Raw genomic sequence first — 12,789 nt, 5'->3', positions numbered from 1 at the left:
AAATGAAATCATTAGCCCAAATGACAATATGACATGAATAAAAACAAAACAAACAAAAGAAATGATAGTGGTGTGAGTACACAATATATTGATGTTAGATATGGCATGACATTTAAATGTGCAATGTCATTCGCACTTTTAAGCTTAAATTAACGCTCTGTAGATTTTTTACTTAAGATATTTCTCGTTTATTGTTCTTAATTTTTACAAATCAAATACAGTAAAAACTGTTTTAACTGAACCTTGAATAAACCGAAACCCTATCTAAACCAGACACTTTTTTACAGTCCATTTAACTCTTGAAATCAGCGATGTGTTTGTATAATATTCAATTTCCTCACAGCCTTTTAAGGTTTCATTTGAAAGTTACTTTTGTGCTTACTTGAGATTGATGTAAAATGACATTAATACACTAACATGGCCGAAATTATCAATTTATTTTATCTATGTGTTTGTACTCGTTTCAAAACATTCGATTTAACTGTTCTAAAAGCTTCTTAAATAAATTTAATATTTTCCGGCTATATACATGTATTGAATACGTATCTTCTGAATTATTTTGATTACTGATTTTACCAATTTTTACCGTTTTACCGGTATTTTTATGTTGCTTATTCATATTGCAATATACCGGAAACACGTTACCGCAGGTTTGGCGCTTTTAAACGTAGTAAACCCAACATTTCAATCAGGAATGGTTGCATCGAACGAGAATCAATACGATTGTTTCCAACTTACCGGTTATTGCTTTGATATTACCATGTTTAATCGATATTTCCTTTTCCTTTGAACTGTTGCCTAAGGTTTTATCAATCCGCTAATTTGTTACAACCTATTATTTGCTCAAAAGGCTGCATATTACAATATCATAATATCATAATGTACATTTCCACTACAATAGCTGTGTACGCTTATTATTTTTTCAAGGTATTCATTGATTCACAACCGTATTTTTCCTGAAGATGTCGAATACTTTTATAAAGCTTATCCATTGAAAATGTTCCGACCCTCGATTGTTATTTGACTTTGTACAAAGCTTTCAGAAAAAAAAAACAATATATATGACATATACATATCATTTAATGGGTTTTACAATGTAGTGAAAAGTTAATTGAATTTAACCTGACACGCTTCGGTCTGATTTGATCGACTTTATCAGTGTTTTTAGACACTAACGGTAGTGTGGTACTTACAAATTTAATTCTAGAATTACCATCATGGATCATGTCATTCCCGTGTACTAACTTGAAATCTAATCTACCATCTCTACCAACATTGGATCTACGTCCCTACCCTCTTAACTAACCAGAGGTTCCTCCTCGTAACTAGGCTATATCTGGCGGTGTTGCTATAGATGTCACAGCAGTACGAGTTCGAGTCCCGCGGAGGGAACGACCAAACATTTGCATCGCAAATTTGACAGTTCTAACATCGTTGGGAATTTTTCAGACTTTTCTATACGTTTATATATCCGATGGAGCAGTGTAGCAAATAGAGTCGTCACATCCTGAGACGTTATATATATATATATATATATATATATATATATATATATATATATATATATATATATATATATATATACCCATTTCAGTAGAAAATAGATGGGTGACTGCGGTAAATTCAACGATTATAATCATAATTAACTTTAATAGCAGCAAAATCACATACATGTACATATACAGATCATTTAATTAGAAAAAAAAATATACAGATAATGATCTGATTTCGATTTATTATCATTATTTTTTATCATTTACGACTTTGATTAACATTAGCAAATAATAACTTAATTGGTAAAAACTACTGAGAATACATAAATTACACCATTGAAAAAACAAAGATGATTCATGGAACAACAGTGTATTTAAGGTCATTGAGCCACCAAAGCTGATATTTAAGACTGTTCTTTGTTGTTTTCAGTAAATGATGAATAAAATACCAAATAAATCAGAATTTTTACTTCTGACCTAATCATATAAATCGTGCGAATTGGTCAATAAAACAATTAGTATGATATGGTTTATATCAAACATATATAAGCACCGTAAATTGAAGTCATCGATAATTAACTTTAAAATAAACAGGCATACACAATTCATAAAAAAAACACGTGCACAACCTAAAATAAAATTGGAAACTCGTACACAGTCTTGGAAGACAAAGATTCAGTTTATGGTCCTTCCTACTTGATATGTTGATACTACTATTAGATATCTTGATGATATTTTGGCGCGACTTAAAAATGATCAATCTTACCATCCCAACATGTCTTATTCATGATTGTAAGTCTGTCTTGTTCTGCTACTGAGTATGTTATAGCATGGTTAACCAGATTGCCTAAAAGCGTAAATGCACTTATTACATAGATAGGAGTGATTAATCTCATGTTCCCCGTAAAATAAATTCGATAATAAATTCAGTAATTTTACTCTCGGAATTTCTCCCGCCAAAACGTCATAACAAGGCTATCATTACGCCGATGACATAAATTTATAAAATTCATGTTGAAAATACCAATAAATAATGGAGAGAATCCACATAATTTATAGGACTGTCAATTGAGAACAGCAGAGTTGGTTGACTTTACCACTATTTTTTTTTTTTTTTTTTTTTTTTTGGGGGGGGGGTGTTGGGTTTGTTTTGTTTTTTTTTTTTTTTTGCACGATAGACGAAAGATGAAAAATAATAATATTAACAAATAATTATGAAAAAGAAAATAGAAAATTGAATTAATGAATAAATATAAATAAATAATAGCAAATAATATAAAAGTAACAGTTGAATCAAGGAAATAATCAAAGTACAAAAATAAACGAACGCTTCTATCGTGCGTTTAAACGAACGCTTCTATCGTGCGTTAAACGAACGCTTCCATCGTGCGTTTAAACGAACGCTTCTATCGTGAGTTTAAACGAACGTTCCTATCGTGCATTTTAATGAAAGCTCCCAGCGTGCGTTTAAACGTACGCTTGTAATCGTGCGTTTAAACGAACGCTTCTATCGTGAGTTCATCGTGCGTTTAAAGGAACGCAAAACGATGTGTAAACGCACGATAACGAATTGGGAAACGTGAACGTTTCAAGGAGTGTAGCCATGCATTACAAACTGTGTGTACACATTAGTAAAGGCATCATCAACTACCAACTGGCCACATTATAAATATTCTTTCCGACCAATGTATAAGTATTTCCAGACTTTCGCCACACCATCAGATGGAGTTCTCCAGATCTCGAGGCATAAAACTCCCATGAAGATATCACACCGCAACATGTAGCCTCGTAAAATCCACTTTCTGCTAAAGCGCCATAACCTGAATAAATGTACGATACAAATGATACAACTTTTAAGAGACTGTCCATGTAAAAATCGGGAAATTCCTATAACATGGGTAGCACAACACATTCCTCCACTGAATATTTTGTTCCGATATAAATTTTATATCGCACGTGTGTCAAATAGTATGAAGATTTTTTTAAAATTGACAATGGATGGCTTAGAAAATTATCTTAAAGCCCTACAACAAAGCAACCAATTTTCGAACAAAATAAAGACTTATATCACTTTTTAAATGAATTTCAATGCTTTCCATGTAATTTTTTTGTCTTTAATCTGTGCAGTCAATCAAAAACCAACATTCCACTGGGAGAATGTGTGCATTTGTGATATGAAATGGATGGATTTTTTTAACTAAATGTGTTATGTGCCGACTGTTGCCTGGCTCTTGCATGGACACCCTCTTACAATAACTTTAAACCACAGATCCTTGAATAACAAAAGTACTCACCACTCAACACAACCGTTGGTTGTGTAAGCTATGCTATCATGAATGTATTTTTGTTCACTCTTAACATATAATATGAAGTGTCACCTGCAAGAGGGCGAAGTTGTATATATATAGATAAATGTGAAAATCTTTTTGTCATTATTTCTCCCTTCTTGTCGCTTTATCTAGACATCTAGGTGGTTTTTCACTTCTTGATGCTTCTTGGCACTTTTTGTCGCTAATTATAACTTAATGTTTCTGGCTATAGCCAAATGGCATATAGGAGACGAAAAACGGGTATCTGAATGGTAACAATTATTGAAGATCATACAATAACAGCTTTTTAGTGAAGAAGATACGAAAATACAGAATTTTGTATAGAAAGCTCTGAAACACGTGACTTCGTCTCATACTGGATCAGACTCTCAGTGCTTCCAAGCTATGACTTTATTTCGCATTAAATACCGTTATGAGGACTTCATTTGCAAAACTCTTTTGATATATGTGACTTACATAACGAGGTCAACTTTAGTACTGACCTTTTTTTGCCTCGACGTTTTTATCAAATTTTGATCGAATATTGTACCTCTTATTAAACTAAATTTTGTGAAAGATGTGAAGGACTGGTCATTTTGTTAACACTAAAGTAGATGACAACATCCCTCCCGGGTAGATTTCGACCATTCCCAACTCTGTGCGACTTAAGATGGCGAATAAGGAAATGAATTTTTAAAATGAGACATTGGTCCCTCGTGAACACTGCTCTCGAACACCCGCTAACAATGTTTTCTCAAAAGATGATTCAGAATTTGTTAGAACTTAAAATATCTCATATTTGAAAGCACCTTTGAGATGTCCCTATGATAATCTGGCATTTTGTATTCGAATATTGAAAACGGAAAAAAAGAAAAGGGAGACAACTTGAGCTCTGTGACAATATCAATGATACTAAACATGTCACTACATGTTCTGGTGTTTGAAATAGACACTTACTTAACAAGTTCTTTATTTTCAAAGAGAATGGCATACAATGCATATCGGCTGCCTTGTATTGTTGGTATTCAGGTATTAGAACGGCATGTACACCGAAAGAAGATGTAAGTTAGCCTGCCAAAAAACACTAATTTTTAATTTTCAATTTTTGAGGAATTTTTTGAAGATATGAGAAGGTTGATAGGTCAAATAAGCCATACGTACTGTAATTCTATATCATGTTTTTGCTAGTACCTGGGGTATTTTTTTTTAAAGAAAAACATCAAGAAAATGTCATAATCAATACTTAACCTGAGTTTGAACCTATCGTGGAAGTTAAGGACGATGGTGTGTCGTACCCAATGACCCTGTTTCCACACACTGAAAAAAAAACCAACACTCAATTGTACGCTCTCCAAGGATGTGGCATGTGTAATAATGTCAACAGGTAATAAATTTTCAAAATCTGTTTTTCACATCCGTAGATAATTCATCGCCGACGGTATTTGATTTCCTGATTGGGTTTATTCAAGCAAGTGAAGCGATCAGAGCAACCAAGTATATTGTCAGGCGATCTGCCAATAGTCAGGGATTTCTTACAACTGTTATTGTTACAAAAATAGTCATTGTTGTAGTGTATGTAAGTCTCGTCACGTGACTCCGTGGTTTCGCGTGAATTGCTCCCATTCTACTATTCAAATGCACATGAAATTAGTCATTTATAGAGTGTTTAGTTCATTATCAAATGCAAAACACTTTTCTATGTAAAATACCGATAAAATATGACAAATATCTATTTCTAGTAGAAATCTACATGATATAGATGTTAAGAAATCCAATAAATGTTATATTAGCATTTTGAGATTCCGGAAGTAAACAATAAAATTCAGATGGTCTCTGGATTTCAATACGTTCTTCATCGGAAATTCGCTTGTTTCTGGAGATAGTTTTGGAACATTGTGTCCTGTTCATGATCATAAAAGAATGACGTTATATGAAGTGACAATGTCTATGGAAGAGAATGATTCATGGTGCAGAAAAGCAACCGAACAAACATATGCTATAGTTTTAGTAACGATAGTTCTTCCTGTATATTTAAAAAAAACGAATTCATCTTCAACACAAACCAACATAATCAAGAGCAATAACTCTTGTAAAGTGCCAATTTAATACACAATATAATTTGTATCTAAAAAAGTGTCTTTAACAGTTTTTGAATTAGAAATAAAAGAATGTTTTGCGAGTTTGTCCCGACCTTGATTAAATAACTTAATATATCTCACAAAATACTGGAAATACGGAAATGGAACATTAAAAAATCCGTAATATTTGCAGGTTCGTTATTTGTTGTATACTTTTAATAGCGGGTAAGAAGGATCTTAATTAGCACTTGCCGTGACAATCCTGCAGATTGCAGGACCTTGTTTCGGTTGACTTTTGAAGATTGTTTGCACATGAAGAACCTATGCAATTTGGGCAGGCGTTTCCACCGCAGAAAACTAGTGGATCGTTACAGTATCTATATCTATTCTGACTTCCTGTTCCGCAGGTCACTGCGCATGCGTACCATTCTTCCCACGTTCCCCAACCCCCAATCACTGAAACTAGAAATAAACAAGAGGCTCACAGGAGCCTGAATCGCTCATCTGCTTATTTCTTTTTTTTTGCCTTTCAAGGGCAATAACTCTGAAAAGGATAATTTCATCTACTGAAAGTTTCTTTTTATCTATCATAGATTTAATGATATTGGCTGAAAACTGCTAAAAACATCATTTTTCGCCTTTTAAGGGCGATAACTCTAACAAAGAGTTGTAAGGCAACTTTGACCCAGAGCAGACTTCTGTACGTCTTATAATGAGGATCATTTCGGCAATTGATAGAATTCATCTAAACCTAACGGTTTTTTTAGATATATGCGAAAAACTTCTGTCTGACCCCTATGTTCTATTTTAGAAACGGTGACCATGTTTATCGACGGATCAAAAATATTTACGTCAATTCTATGAAGAACACCTGAAGGATAATTCATAGTAAATTTTGTTCTGATTAGTCAAGAAGTTTCAGAGGAAAATAAATTTGAAAGAAATTATATTAAAAATAGAGAAAAAAAACCTCGATTAAGGTAAATAACTCCAACATAGCTTAACAGATCAAAACGAAAATTTGACCTGAGATAGATCTCATCATGTTGACCACTTACACCCTGTGAGAATTTGGCTTAACTTAACAGTTGTGGTGATATATGTGAAAAACTTCTTTGTGACGCCTATGTTCTATTTTAGTTACAGCGACCATGTTATTCAACAGATCAAAACCCCCCACATTTCTTCTTTGTACAACACCCTAAGGAACATTTAAACAAGTTTTGTTCTGATTAGTCAAGACGTTCAGAGGAAAAGATTTTTCAACGAAATAATATTTGAAAATAGAGACAAAAAACGTCGATAAAGGGAAATAATTCCGACATAGCTTAACAGATTAAAACGAAAATTTGACCTGAGACAGATATCATCATGCTGAACACTTTTACCCCTATGTCAGAATTTGGCCAAACCTAACAGTTTTGGAGATATATGCGAAAAACATCTGTGTGAATCCTATGTTTTATTTGTAGTAACGGTGGGCATATGTTTTCGACGGATCATAAATCCCCACATCAGTTCTCTGCAGAATACCAGAAGAAACATTCATACTAAGTTTGGTTCTGATTGATTATGCAGTTTCAGAGGAGAAAAGTTTTGAACAATTGTTTACGACAACGACGGTGAACGCCAAGTGATGGCAGTAGCTCACCTGGCCTATGGCAAGGTGCGCTAAAAAGTAAATACAAAATTCAATACATTAGGGGAGAGAACATTTACGTGCTTGCGATTTACGGTATGCAGTCATAATTGATATCTTTGATAAAGAACGTGTACATGTATAATATATCGAGAATATACACAAACGTAATTTAATTTATGCGCTATGTTCAGATTAAAAGCTGTCGAAATATCTAGTTTAGGTCATGGTACTAGTGACAGTTCTCATGATTTCTGTCCGTATGTTATGTAGAAAAACTTTCAGGGATTACAAAAAGGTTTTCCGTAAGTGCAAACACATCTTCAGTTAGCTCTGGAAAACCCCGGCAACATGATAGTATACTATGGTCGTATGTGTAATTGACTGGTAAGCTGAATTATTTTAGGCAATCGGAACTTCTCTGCCTTTCTCGTTATACGGCTATTTTTTCAGTGTAGCGGTAATGTCAAGAGTAATTCTTATAAAAGCATCCTAATGTACATGTAACTGTAATCAATACGAATTTGATCTATAACCTTAGAAGCACTGAGAGGCCAATTTCGAGATGACATGAAGTTAATTTGCTATACCGAGTAAGGATCTTTACTAGATTTATATCTTTTAGTGAAGAAACATATATCTTTGTCAGTGTATTGCGGTAAAAGGCGTCAAAATTTAAATATAGTAAACTTAGTTCTTCTGCAGGTAACACCTGCCTCCTGCATCTTTCCAATGTTAGTCAACATTAAATTTATATTACCTGTACAACAGTGTGTAACTGAAACAAAAACAAATGAGTTCGATTAATTACCGTACAGTGTTGCACAATATTTTGATCAGATGCAAACATGTCGAGTTAAGGCATTGTATCAGTGTCAAGTGTATTTGTTAAAAGGAAATCTTTACTCGTGGCGTCAGGGCTGTCCGGTTTCTTTAGAACACGGCCTACTGTACGTGTATTACAAATGAAAATATTTTTAAACTGTCGAATATTTACGTATATTTTCTGCCTATAATTACAAAGGTGATACGGGAACATTATTGTCAAACATTCTTAGCAACCTAAAATTTCTCAAAAAGTAACATTTTTAATGATGGTTAATATCAATTACGTATGGGACTGTCTAAAAATCGGGCAGTGGTGATTCATAATATCTCGAAATAATCAATAAAACTGTTCAGAAACATTTTATACATCCTTAAAACAACGTTTCCTGTGTTTATTTCTTTTGATCTGAAATATAGCGTTAAAACAATTGACTGGTTATAGAGTAAACATTCTGGCGGGATCATAAGCTTCTGTATGGATTTAAGTCAGAACGAGACTTAATAAATTAGATCCAGTTCATATAAAATACAGACAGGCGCGTAGCTGCCGTTAGGCAAAAAGGCTTTTGCCTGCATTTAATTTTGCCTTTTTTTTAATACATCCAGGAGAGGCATACATGATGCTCTAAAATGCTATCTCCGCGGAGCTTCGGAGGTGGGGGGCTTTGCCCCCCTGGACCCCCTGCCGTAATTTTGCCTACACTTCAATTTGGCCTCAGCTACGCGCCTGTCAGACACTGCCCATGGTACATGGACTAAAATAATGATTGTCATACATTATGATCATCATATTGTTCTCTTATATTAATTTTGGCTTGGAAACTTATGATAATCACGTGTTTGCGAAAAACAAATCATTATCATATGATGATCATGCAATAACCATATAGATAATGAAACTAATAATTATAATATGTGGCAAACCTTATGATTCTAATGTGTGGCACATTTGGCTGTGTAAGTGCACTGTTATATATTTAATGAAGATTGCATGACCTAACACACAATAATAAAAAACTATTACAATATATTTGGAACTGCCGAAGTGAGGAGATGGGTAATGTTTAATTTTTTTTTACAAAAATCTTTCCTTTTTACATGAACGTCTTCCATCGTCATTCTTCAGCCTTCTTGTAGTTGATTTTGGTATGCAAAACGTTCCACCCAAGAAAAAGCAGAAAGAAAGTACATACTATTAAACGCTATTGTAGCACATTTTCAACTTGGCCCCTAATGTGATTTAAAATCTTGGTTCCCTTGATTACTCTTTAAATGGAGAGAAATAGGTCTTAATAAAAATACTTTCGAATGACTGTTGTAGCAATCAATTATTTCATATAAAATTAACATCATATGTCAAGTTATACAGATAAGTCATACTTTTTACTTTCGAATGGTTGTTGTAACAATCAATTATTTCATGTAAAATTAGCATCATATGTCAAGTTAGATAGATAAATCATACATTTCACTAGCAGTCATTTCGGAACAGTAATTGAAATTAGTGAAAGGCTTGACACCTCACGTATTTATCTATCCAATCCTAGCTTGTTTTAGCTAAGAGTAATCAAGGGAATTAAGATTCAAGCGATAATCAAAATATTATACTACGAGGATGAAGATTATAGACATCAGCTGATAGACATGAAAACAGTACACACACAAAATAAAATGAAATATAGCCAAATAGTACTAATAAAGAATCGTAAGAATATGAGCAACCCGGACTCCAACAAAATCGGGGTTATGGACCAGATGCATCAGTAAACAATCTCCATATTGCTTGTAAAATGTCACGTCAGTTTGTACGATAGAAGGGAAAACTGACATGTTGAGAAATCGCTTCTGGTGGTGTAGATGTGTACACCATAACGATCCACGAATTTTATGACTATGTCAGCATTTTGGCCCAATGGTTTGCCTGCGTGTTTTGCCGTGCAATAGTCATGCACTTGTACATTAGGGCTCGTTGAGCTTGTTCCTCAGTACAGCTACCAAAAGTGCCACGCAACAGTTGTAGTGCCAAAAATACAACACATAACTTACCGTATGAGCCTAAAATCAAATTTATGGCTAAAACTGTTAGTAATGACATTATCTGCCTGTATGGACAACAATTTTTTCCCTATTTTTAAAAAGAACTTTAAAAGATTCATTTAAAGTAAACGCGAGTCATTGATAGCATTGAAAATCATACAACGAATGAATTTAATCGTGTAATTCAATTGCACAATTAAATATTGCAGGTGGAATGAATGATAACAACTGTATTACTTCATTACTTTCTATATAGTTATTCTTCTTGAACAATGGTGGATCTAAAAAGAAATTTAAAACAAACAGGTCTAATTCTTATTTTAGAAAACAAAACAAAAGGAAATTGACAGCATTCATTTAACGTAAACATGAGTCGTTGGTAGCATTGCAAACAGCACAACGAGTGAATTAATCGTGTATTTTTAAATTGCATAATTAAATATAGCAAGTGGAATGAATAGCGATATTTATCTTATGTCATTAATTAGTACATATTTGTTCTTCTTCTTGAAAGTAGTCAATATACAGAATTTGATTAAGGGAGGTCCGAGGTAAAAGAGAGTTCCAGACTATGACTTGTTCAATTTGCCATATTTTACACGAAATTAACTATATTTTCCGATATCCTCCACTGTCGTAATATATATATTTTTCTCGTATCGTTCCATATGTCCCGTTGTGCCGCTGTAATAAGACCGTGCGTGACATTGCGGTGTCTGGATATGCTTGTGACTATGTGCATGTATAATAAGAAGCTCTTGTATGAGAGTTGTGTGGTTCTGTCTTTTATTTTTCGTCTTTTTTTTTCTTTTTAAAATAAACTTATGATATATATTTGTAAGTGTACAAAAGTAGAAACACAATACACGTATCTCAATTACACCTATTAATTGTACGTGTAAGTATAAGTATTTGTAAGAATCAACTAAATGGGAAAAATCAGAAATATGCATGTCAAAACTCCACCGATGAGACAATATAATTTCACGCAAGGATGCTTTCACTATTTGAAAAGACCATTATCTGATTTCTGCATCATTGGATTTGCTCGTATATTTTTCAATAGAATATTAGAAAAATAAGGTTTTGACAGAGTTATCTGCCCTTTAAATGTTCATTTACAGCGCATTTCAATGAAATTATATCCCAATGCACCAACATGATATGGAAAAGCTTGTTTTTTCCTTAGATTCTGATCGTGCAAGTAGTCAAATTGCACTATCAAAATGATGTTTTTTTTTCATACTATGTTTCACCCACTGCTTGATTCTTACAAGGACTGACACTTAACAATTGGAATCAGTTACTACCAACTTAAGTTTTGTGCGATCCTGTGTAGGACCGAACTCACGAAAACTGCACTCGAAGCAATCACGCTGAACCACCTCTTTAAAAAAGCAACACAGAGAAAATTGTAGTTTGTATATGTATTTTATGGCATCAAAAATGCTTTTAAAACTAGGTGTACAATGGCAGATTCAGATGGGTTGGCGGAGGGGACGCTCCTTCTGTCATTTTAAATACAGTATATAATATTGGAAAGAAATTAAAATTTTTCTCTCGAGTTTTGTTTGATTAACTCCTTTAATGTTGTCATTGGCGGATCTAGAAATTCCGATAAGGAGAGGGGAGGGGGTACTACACTGATTTTTAATTTTTACTATTTAATTAAGTAAACTCTTTGAGTATGATGGGGTGCCTCCAACCCTCTTTTTGGGTCCGTGTATTGTTAAAATGTTACCCCGAAGCACGTAGCTTCTTCGTTTTTGAATGATATAGATTTCATTAAAATTAAAATTCAAGGTTTGTCTATGGCTAACCGTTATAAATCAACTGTGCAACATTTAATACATATTTATTTATGCATATTACATGCCGTCCAACATGGCAATATTATAATATACCCTGTCTATAAACTGAATAATTCCTACGTTAAGGAATTAACAAGCTTGCTTCTGTTGGATTTTAGTTATAGTAAATTTGAACCTATAACTTTGAAAGACTTTAAATAAAAATAGTGTTGTGTCCGATTTTTCCTCAAGTCTCTTACATTGTTTCATTTTTATAAATCGTGTGAATTGAATCGTGTATTTCAATTGCATAATTAAATAAAGCAAGAGGAATGAGAACTATCTTATTTCATTACTTCGTATAAGTTATTTGGAAGAGTAATCAAGGGAACCAATGTTACAGCGGTAATCAAAAGAATGTAATCCAGGGACAAAGACCAGACATGGAAAACAGACATACACAACAAAGAACATAAAGTAACTAAACTCATACATACAAAGTAACAAAAGTAAATGAGCAACTCGGACCAGATGCACCGTTGAATAAATCAGTTTTTATGGTGCTGATGGATCTACAGAGTTTGAAACATGTGGGTTCCAGGTTACATTTTGTTC

The sequence above is a fragment of the Perna viridis genome, chromosome 14, assembly GCF_037379345.1.
Source record: "Perna viridis isolate PV_CMFRI_1.1 ecotype Kerala chromosome 14, ASM3737934v1, whole genome shotgun sequence".
Lineage (NCBI taxonomy): Eukaryota > Metazoa > Mollusca > Bivalvia > Mytilida > Mytilidae > Perna > Perna viridis.
The sequence above is the reverse complement of the archived record's forward strand: the minus strand, read 5'-3'. Positions refer to the sequence as shown.